General features: G+C 43.7%; 1 long non-coding RNA gene across 1 annotated transcript; it reads right to left on the bottom strand.

Annotated features, from left to right (window-relative positions):
• Positions 1–339: 339 nt before the first annotated feature.
• Positions 340–1,370, bottom strand: LOC309824673. The gene is made up of 2 exons (XR_014296955.1): positions 934–1,370; positions 340–797 (listed from the first exon to the last, which is right to left on the bottom strand). It is a non-coding gene; the product is annotated as an uncharacterized lncRNA (long non-coding RNA).
• Positions 1,371–10,513: the final 9,143 nt, after the last annotated feature.

Raw genomic sequence — 10,513 nt, 5'->3', positions numbered from 1 at the left:
GTCAAGGGATATAAATTGTACCAGGTAATTCATTTTGCCGTTCAGAGAGCCATTAAGTTCCTCCCAGAATATACGTGATTGATACCCCTGGAGGTGAAAGGCTAAAGGAACCATATGGCAACATGTTGCATTCCGTATGCTATCTGCCCATCCGTGCTTAAGCTGCCATTAGCAACATCTGTACCTAACTGAAATCCAGCTGCGCCGACGCCGGCTGACGGAATTGTACTTGGGGGGGAAATCTAGCTTAGCGCCATTAACTTGAGACTTAGAGTCTATGTACCAGGACGGATGGAAGCTTTCACAATTAGACGAGACGACACAAATGCTTTATTAAAGTTTAATTTTGAACTCCCAATTAGCGAAACTGCATTACAAATCGACTGCAATTTCCTAGAAGGCACAGCAAGTTCTCTGCCTGCCTGCCACGTGCGAGAGGCTCCGGAGCCAGCTTCCCCAGCTACCGGCTGCAGAAAGGGGACGGTTCAGAGCTGCTCTCCGCATCCCAGGAAGTCCCTAAAATCCTCGCCAGCCCCTCCTTCCGCGGGGCGGGGGCGGGCGAGGACCAAACCCGCGGCGAGGGGGCGGGGGGAGGACTCAGCTGTCCCCGGCGTTGGGAGGGAAGCAAGGGGTGGGAGTGGGCGGGGGAGGGGCGACGGGGGGGGCCTACGCGGAGGGGGGGGCCTGCGCGGAGGGGGGCGGGGGTCCTCTAGTATCCGGGCCTCTCCGGAGGAGCCTCAGCTAGTCACGCAGAAGTTTCTCTTTCGCTCTTCGCGCTACACACCCAGGTTGGCTTCCTGCGGGCAGGCCAGGGGTCCGGAGAGCGGGGGAGGAGACAGGAGACCCGGAAGGGCTGCCCGGCGTCCACACCCACCCCAGGTCCCCTCCCCCGACCCCAAACAAAGCCCCCACTCCAGGTCCAGGATACGTTACCTGCCTGGCGCTCCCGGCCCCTCGGTCACCGCGTCCCCCGCTGGGCGCGCCTTGGGCGGGTCCCGCTCCCCGGGACGCACAAAGTGGTCGCCCCCGGCCGGCTAAATCCCACTCTCTCGTCATGTTGGGGGCCAAGAAGGGGGAGCGGGGGAGGTGGAAGCGGAGGTCGGGGCAAGGAGAACTGACTGATAAAATTTTTTAAAAAAAGGAAAGAAAAAAGCAGCCGGCGGGGCCCGGCCAGGGGCAGAAGAGGCCGGTTACGTTTCGGGGGTCTCGGGCGAGAGAGAGGGGTGGGGGGGGAGCGGCCGCCCGTCCCCCTCCCCCCGGTCCCCAGCGGCTACGGCAGCTGCACACACAGAAGCCCATTGTCGCCGGCGCCCGGCGTGCAGCCCCGCGGACTCGGCCCCGCGGCCAAGCGCGTCAGCGGCCCCGTCAGCCAGGCCGGGCTCCGTGACGCGCGCGCAGCCCGCGCTATAAATAACCAGCCGCCGGGCGGTTCGGGCGGCTTTCCAGTGACGCCGGGGCGAGGCGCGGGAGGAGGAGGGCGAAAGGAAACAATGAAACCGCCCGCCGCCCTCCTCCCCGGCCGCCCTGGGAGCTTCTCGCCGCGCTCCCTTGTCCCCGCCCCGGCCCGCCCTGCCCGGAGCAGAGCGCGCGTGTGGGAAGGACCTCGCAGAGCCTGCGTCCCCCGAGCCCGCCAGGAGACTCGGGGGTTGGGACCCATCGCTCTTCCCCGGGGCACGAGGGCTGCTGCTTACACACCGGGGAACGGGCCGGGGGAGGGAACTTGGCGACGAGTTTAGCGAATGGGTCGCTGTGTTACTTACTCCCAGACTGATTTAAACAACTTGATGCTTGCTCCGACGCTTTCCCACACCCATTCTAATACAGGTCGGGTGTGTTTGTGGCAGTAAACGCTCACTTCAAAACAAAACACAACACATCCCTCTTAAACGTTCTGATCTAGCGTATTTTAAAGTATATGCCTGTGTTTGCATCTCATAGGGTTCTGCCTACATCCTACCCTGTATCAGGATTATATTCTTCCTTTCCTAAAATCCACCGGAATTATTTATCTAGGTTTTTGTCGGGCCAGGCCTACGTTACTGTTTTCATTTGGGGAGTTGTATAAAGGGTGGCCAGTAGAAGCAGCTTGGGCATGGGTTCCAGGACTCATGCTCTCAGTCCCAGAGCCTTTTTGCATGTCTTTTTGGCCTTGAACATACCATAGGCCTTGAACGTAGAACATTTGAATTTTCCAAAGTCTGTAATATTTCAACGTCTTAGACTTTCATCAAGGCTGCCATTTAAAAGGAGCTTTTTCTATAGGTAAATTTTTTCTGAGGACTTTCTGTCTTGCTTGCATATTTAGGCCATTCTGTCCCACACCCGGACGCTCCTCCCTATTAAGGTGCCCAGGTACAACTGGAGGCAGTCTGTCTTCCTGGAACCATCAATTAATGGACTAGTAAGACAGGAGTTCCTCTTGAGCAGAAGATCTCAGATATATGAACTCCACGTTTTCTGGGATGCTGATACACATAGTTTGCAGAAGCAAGCAAAGTTTTGAAGTGACCAGGAATGGATAGAGTGAGTTAAAAGGGCTGAGGAAGTGGTTCTTGGCTCACAAGACAAAGTAGTGTAATGAAGGGTTCACTGGGCCGGTTTTCAGGTTTTAATTCTATATTCATTGTATCTCTCTGTGCCACCTTGCAGAAATCGCAGTCTGTCTCTGCTTCAATTTCCTCATCTTCAAAATGAAGGACCAGTGGTTTCTAAGCCCCTCTCAACACTAGCATTCTAGGACTTTAAAGGATATAACTGTGTTCAGGTATAAAGTTACTAATGTGAATACCCAGTGTCTCATGGGAAAAGGATAACCAAATGTAGAATAATTAATTCAGTCTTCTTGCAGTTTCTTATTTTGTACATTTTTTCAGAAAGAAAATATATTGAGGCCACTTCAGAAAAAGAATGAATTCACCTGCACGATTACAACTATATTAAGAGGGAAAAATAGTTGTCACTTTTTGCTCCATTCACATGACAGCAAACACAATTACAGTCTGATGATGTCTTAGGCCCTTTCCAACATCATATTCACCATGTGAGTGAATAAATTATGAGTAGCAAAATGTACTAGGACCACTTTCTCCAATTTTGCCCCCAAACCTGGCTTGTATGGTCTTTAGGAGGAAGTTTTCAATTGAAAGACACTGAATTGTTTATCAATGAGCAGTATTTATGAGACAAGCAAAAGTCATCTGATTGACCCTCACCAGAGAGTCAGAATTTGCCTTATTCTCCTGTCTCCAGGTTGGTGAAGGGAGAAAACATAAAAGCAGCAGAAACAAGTTTAGAGCCAAAGCATTTGCTTCACATAGACACCACCAAAGTGTGATCACAACTAAAAGTTAACCAGTATTTTCCCGGTTCCAAAAGCACATCTGTCTCCCTTTCCCATAAAATGTTCTGTATCTCTGATTTAATTTAATTTTGTCTTAAAGTTCTTTCTTCTGTAGCTTATAAAGAGGTATTTTTCTTTCTCTGCTACTTTCCTGAAACTTCCAACTTCTCACATGTTTTTTTTTTTTAAACATCTTTATTGGAGTATAATTGCTTTACAATGGTGTGTTAGTTTCTGCTGTATAACAAAGTGGATTAGCTATATGTATACGTATATCCCCATATCTCCTCCCTCTTGCGTCTCCCTCCCACCCTCCCTATCCCACCCCTCTAGGTGGACACAAAGCACTGAGCTGATCTCCCTGTGCTATTCGGCTGCTTCCCACTAGCTATCTGTTTTATATTTGGTAGTGTATATATGTCCATGCCACAGGACAGGAATAAAGTCACATAGTTTTAAATTGAAACTTTTTCGCTTATTTCTTATCTTTTTTTCATGTGACCAATTCCATACTCCATTATCCTTACCCTTAAAAGTTTAACAGAATGAGAATTAGAATATCCAGGCTAAAATTGAAACATGACCAATTTTAGAGAGATGAAAGAAGGCTTAGTTCTAGGACCAGTAGAAGTACAGTGAAACAACCAGTTTTCTCAAAGCAAAAGAAAAAAAAAAATCCAGAACAATCATGCTGAAATTTGTGAAAATAGGAAACTGAAAATATGGAAATCTTTTATTTGGATCTCCTTGACACCATAAAACTTGTTACAATTTTTTAAACAGTGAATGTTTTAGAATGTGGATATTAATATTTCCAAAGTTTCTGTCTACCTGAAGTTAAATCCTTTGAAAAGACTCCTCTACGGTAACAGTATTGAAGAATTTATTAAAGAAACTATTGTGCACTCTTGCCTTATTACTCATTTAATCTTGATCTATGTTTAGAGAGTTGTGCCAGCCAGGTCGAGGCCTCAAAGAAATGAGCACAAACATTTACCCTTTCCTATGCAGTATAGTTTTGGTGATAGAAAAATCATTTGGAAAATATCATTGAAGTTATAGTATAAGCAAATTCAGTAACCTTTAAATAGATAAACAGAAAGCTACCGACAAAGTGATAATGGATTCTCAGTATTTCAAATGAAAAGAAAGGGGTAACCAAAGTTTTAGAGCTAGGAGCTTTCTGCATTTAAAAAGCCAAGAAATTAAGGCAGGCAGTGTTCTTAAAAAGAAGGTTGGCTAAATTCAGCAAAATTAACAGGGCTTCCAACATCAGTTCAAACTATGAACGTACATACATAACTGGCCCTCTATTTTCTTTTCCTGGTTATAATGGTTTATCCCCAAGCTGTACAGCCTTTGGTAACTCCTTGATGAGATCCATTATAAACAGCTTTGTTCCTCCTGTATAAATCATAACAGCAAACCAGGATTTGTTAACAGTGAATTTAAAAAATTCTTTGTGAGTCTTCAGGATCCCAGGGCTGTTTGCTCTCTGATCCATTCCTGGCTCTTCTCTCCCCCTTTCTGGTCTATATCACAGGGGAGCTGATCCTGCAAGCAGCGTTGCCCTGCCTTCCCTTAGGAGCTGGCTGCCAGCTGGGTGGGACCAGTGGGAAGCAAGAGCAGGAAAGGAGAGAGCTGGAGGATGGGCAACGTCAGGATATTCCTCACTCAGCCTCCCTGCTCTAGCTCCTGCCAAATGCCCTGTGACTTGACCCTGGGCTCCAGTAACGTTGCCTTTTCCCTTTATTCCTCCTGCTTAAGAATCATAGTGGCTTTATCCTATTCAGAGTCAATGTCCTCTTTGGGGGTTCTCTTCTCCCTTCTGTCACCTGCTTTTACAAATTCCTTGAATTAAATTCCCCCTCTGTTGACTACTTAGAGCAGTTTCTGTTTTTCTGCTTGGAGCCTGACTCTATACATCCTATTGAAAGGCATTATTGGATGATATACATGGAAAACTCTATTATTCCTTGATTTTCTTTTGCTAGAAATTCTTTACTTTAAATGTGCTATTTAGAAGTGCTAATAAAGGGTTCAGTCCTCAAAAAAGCAGAAAGAAACCCAACACATTTTTAAAAATCAGTTTGCCATGGTCATAATATTCAAAACCATAAACACAAAATATTATAAGCTTTACGGTTCATTAGTCAGAACAGGGCTATACTTAGCTGTGACTGATATATAAATTCCATTCTAAAAAGAGGAGTAGCATATAATACTTGTCAAGACAATTACATCACACATCCTGTATAAGGGGTACTCATTCACCAGCTTATTTGCCAGTGGTCTCTCTGTTTTCTCATATCAAAGAGAGAGAGAGAGAAAGGGAAAATAGAGAAGAAAAGAAAAAAACCCTGAAACTTTCTGTATTACCAATTTGAAGTGCCATGTTTGTGAGTCCTTGGGATAATATTTTGAAATCTAAATTATGTCTGCACTTTTTTTTCTCCCTGTATTTTCTGCTATTGCTTCTCTCCTCCCTTCCCACCTCTGTAAGCAGGTCTCCTGCTAGGTATTGATTGTCCCAAGAAAAGGCAAAAAGAAAGGGAAACAAAAGTAATCTATGTGTATTTCTGGCTTTGTTTTATAGAATCCTGAATTCTCAGGGAAGAGGGTTTCAGGACACAGACTAAGTATCTTGAAGGACCTTCAGAGGGAAAAGGGTTTTCCTGAATCTTGGAAGAGGATACCCACAGGCACGTAGAAGGGGAGAGAGAAACAGTGCATGTTCAGTGATTCCTGAGGAAGAAGCAAGGAGCTGGGAGCTGATACTGGAGGAGTTGCATCCAGTTGAATCCAGGGTAGACTTAGCAAAGGAGTCCCCTGAGATCATGGTTCTAGCATGCAGGTGTGTCATGGCAGATTAATCATCACACAAATACTACCTGGACCTCCTTCATCTGTACCAGCGATTACGTTAGTTCTTCCTCCCATTGACCAGTCAGCACCCCAAGTAGCCACAGTGACTGGTCAGGACATGTGTGGGAGCCACCAGGAACGATTTCTCCCTTTCTTTGTTCTCTGTGCTTGAGCATGGAAAGATGTAAACCGCCACCACAGGCAAGAGTCTGCGAGAGAATGCAGCTAACACAGAGAAAATGGATCCAAGAGATGGAGGGGAATTGGGTGTTGAAGACATTTGAGCCTGGATCAAGCTGTTTCTGGAGTGAGACCTATCAGACTCTCAAGTTATGTGAGTAAATCAGATCTCTTTTAGCTAAAGTCAATTGGGATTGAATTTTCTGTCATTTGCATTGGAAAGACTCCTAATTGATACACTTATCCCTAATACCTACCTGTTCAAGGCCTTAGTGCTGGGGCATAGTAAGTACAGAACTTACCTGAAGACTAATACTGATGCATACACTTAGGATATAATTTATTATGCTACTACTACTGGGCAGGGGGAGAGAGCATTCATATTATCACATAGGAAGTGGCATGTCAAAATCAAATGGGAATGCCCATTTTGGGTTAAACCTTCAGGGAGGATGAGACTGTTCTTGCGACAGAGACATTAAACCCTCTACCACCACAACAGAAAGTTTAGTGGTAAAAGCTGGAGACATGAAACACAGCAGCCTTTTTGGTCCCTGTACATCTCTCACCTCTTTATTTCTTGATTCACTCAGCCTCAGTTTCCAGTCCTAGGCAACTAACAGGATTAGTTAGACTAATCCCAGATTACCTGTGTTGCTTCATGTATCAGTACCTTTGTACTAGCTCTTTCCTCAGGCTGGAATGAACTTCCCATACTGTCTACCTTTCAATCCCCAGTTAAGGGGCTTTAGCTTCTGTGAAATTTTGCCTGACACCAACACTACCCTGCTTATTATACCTCCCACCCACATAGTCTAAAATTGATCACTTGTCACACTGTGTACATCCTTCTGTTGTGACCCATATGCAATTTTTTGTTCATTTCTCTGTCTCCCGTATTAAACCAAGCTCCATGAGGGCAAGAATTCTCTCTAATTTATCTTGGAATTTTTAGGACCTGGCCATTAGGCTATCTACAATTATTTGTGAATGGTGGAAATTATTGAATACATGAAATAAATGAATGTGGAAGCAGAAGGGATCATACATTTTTAGAGCTGGAATCTTAGAGTCCACCTAATCCTTGTGAATTAAAATATTTACCACAGTAACAGGAATAGCAAAGTGATAAATTTTAAGAGAGTCAAAGGTTAAATTTTATCAGAACGCATCATATGATAGCATTCTTTATTTTATTCTTGCACAAACTATAACTTTATATTACAAAGTTTAAGAATTCTCATTCTTTTAATTTGGCTACCTTAAATTTCTCTTTTGCAAATTTAAGACCTTCTTTTCCTTTAAGTATTTTATTTCCTGTGCAAGTCTGTTTGCTCCCCAGAACTATGCAATATTTGTGATTACAGAATATTTTATTATAGCCAAGAACCAAAATATGAGTTCAAATAGCAAATGAAATCAGATGCTTGAAAGAGCCAAGCTAATTATAATTGGAAAAAGACCCTCCACCAACTTACACACACACACACACACGACATTTATATCTATACTCTTTAATAATTCCATGATTTCAACATCTTTGTGTAGGAAGGGAGTTGCTGTCACTTGAAAAGGTTATGTAATGCATCCTGTTTCTTACAGACCTATAGGAATCTGGGCAAGGTTAGAAGCAGGAGGATGAACAAAGTGAGAATCAACATAGCTCTGAATAAAAATGTAGCCAGTTATCTCCATTTAGGGTAGACTCCGTGCAGATTATGTTTTTAGGAAAATTTTTCTTTTCCTTAATGTGAATTGTCTTTGATAATTATTATTTGCCTTTGGGAGATATGCATGTGTAGAAAACAGTGGATGAGCAAGGAGAACGAGGTGCGAAATCTTCACTGCTACCAATAGGTACAGATTGAAATGCAAATTCCACAAGGGCTGTGCCGTTAGAGACCTCTGTAGTATTATTTCATGCTGCCTAATTCAGGCTTTGGGAAAGGTGTTGCTACAAATAATATCCCGTGGTTGCACTGACTGGGAAAGGGGCTGGACCCTCCATGAGATTAAACGCCATGAGTAGGGCATAAGGTGGTAAAGATATGTACTGTAGAGATATGAAGAAAGGTATTTTCTAAGGGGAGAGTCAATAACAGTGGACCTTGAGACGGGGGACTTGAGACAAGGAAGAAAGGCTAGGAGTTCGGGATATGCTCTTAAGGGGATCTCTGTGTAAGTAGTAAGTTTTTTTGTTGCTCTTTTCCTTTGACCAGTTGGGAAGTTTTATTTAGTGAACAATTTGTAATCTGTCCTCTATGTTGTGGTTTCCTTCATTTGTTTCTAACCTTCAGTCGTTATTAACACCTGTACAGACTTGAGTGGTGGGTGTATGGGACAATCAAGGAAAAGAAGAACAGCTTCGGGAAGTATAACCTTCTGCACGTGGCATCTCCCTGAGACCAGGGTTGTGGTCCCTACTTCTGACAAGCAGCAGGGAAGTGAGTGGTGGCCTCTGAAGGCTCGTGGAGGAGACCAAGGCCCTGAAAGAGCTATGGATGAGCAGATAACTCAGGAGAGTGGGGCAAAAACTTTCTTTGCCAGAGGTGTCAGAGCTTCCGGTCCATTTTAACTCTAAACACTGTATCCCCACACTCCCTTCCCCTCAAAATCGATTTCCTTGCTGCTTTTTCACCTTTCGTCACTTTTTACTTGGATTTCGGCAACAGCTGACTATGTCGTCTCCTGTCACCAGTCGCTTCCTTGCCGTGGCCTGGCCCTACGCCACACAACTGCCGTGGTTGTGTTTCTGAAGAGCTCTGGCCCTTGACCTGCCCCAGTGCTTGGCCAAAACCTCCTGTAAAAACCTTCTTTCTGCTTGTTTACTGTCCTTGGGATTTCTATCGAAAGTTGCACCTTTCATCTGAAGACGTAGGTATTCAAAGCTAGCAGGGGTGCCACTAAAGTCATTAAGAGGTGCGATTAAAGTCATTTATCATGCTAAGAGGATTCCACTTAAAGATTTACCCACTTAAAGATTACTCAAGTTTTCAGTATTGAGACAGATGGCAACACAGTGGAAGCAGTAATGTCCTGGAAAATCTGTCAGTTTTGTTTGGGAAATTAAATGTTCATATAGTTAAAGGCTTGTGGGATATGCTTTTTTAATAATTCCGTGATCTCATCAAATATTTCTGATCCTAGATGAATCCAGAGAGAGTAACGTGGGATATGATAGAGAGCATGGTGGGGTCTCTGAACCATTGGATACAAATAGACCAATTCTTGGGCAAGGATCTTTACCACTGCACCTTATCTTTATCACGTTACATCGGGGGCTTTTTTACACACAAAGCTCACTTAATTTCCTGAAAGTTAGTTCTTTTTAGCATTTTAAAAAGTCTTCTGTAGAGTTAAGTTCATCCCCACATTTCTAAAATGCGTGATGGTTTATAAATATGTAGAAGAGAAAGGGGGAAACAGAAAATACGCTCCTCTCTCCCAGTAAGTCATGCTATTGAAAAGGGACCCAGACATAGCTTTGAAATCCAGTCCGGAGCTCCCATTATCCCTCTCTTTTCATATCTTTGGTCTATCTTGATTGAATGGATAGCATGAAGCTGATATATAGAGTCTTGTCCTCATCTGTGTCATAGAGAAGTACATCACTGATGTCTTCATAAGTGACACTAGTATAAGATTTCTCCTATATCAACAATGTTGTTATAATACATTCAACTTTGGTATTTCGTTTATATGCCTTAAATCCAAAAGCTCTTCACCCACTGCTGCCCACATATGCTGACAACTGTTCTGATCTGATCCCAGCAGGAGTAACAGATTTTATTTCTTAAGCATTGCAGAACTACAACCAGAGTGTTATCATTAGATGAAAGATCTCATACTGGTTTTGCAAGAGAGAAAAAAGAAAGGATCGAGATGAAAATAATCTAGGCTATTTAAAAATGCCCCACATTTTCAAAATTGTAATTCAATTTGGTTTTCAAAGGTAACATATTAAAATGGCTCAAAGTTCAAAAGGTACAAAATTATGTACAGAGAATAATTTCTGTCATATCCCTGTTCCCCTGCCATGCAGTTCAGGCTAAACTAATGTTATAAAATGTTTGTATTTTCTCCCAGAGATAGTCTACATGTATACAAGCAAATGTGAGCTCACACACA

Source organism: Grampus griseus (genome assembly GCF_964374135.1).
Source record: "Grampus griseus genome assembly, chromosome: 7".
NCBI classification, from domain to species: domain Eukaryota; kingdom Metazoa; phylum Chordata; class Mammalia; order Artiodactyla; family Delphinidae; genus Grampus; species Grampus griseus.
This window is presented reverse-complemented; position numbering and strand designations above follow the sequence as displayed.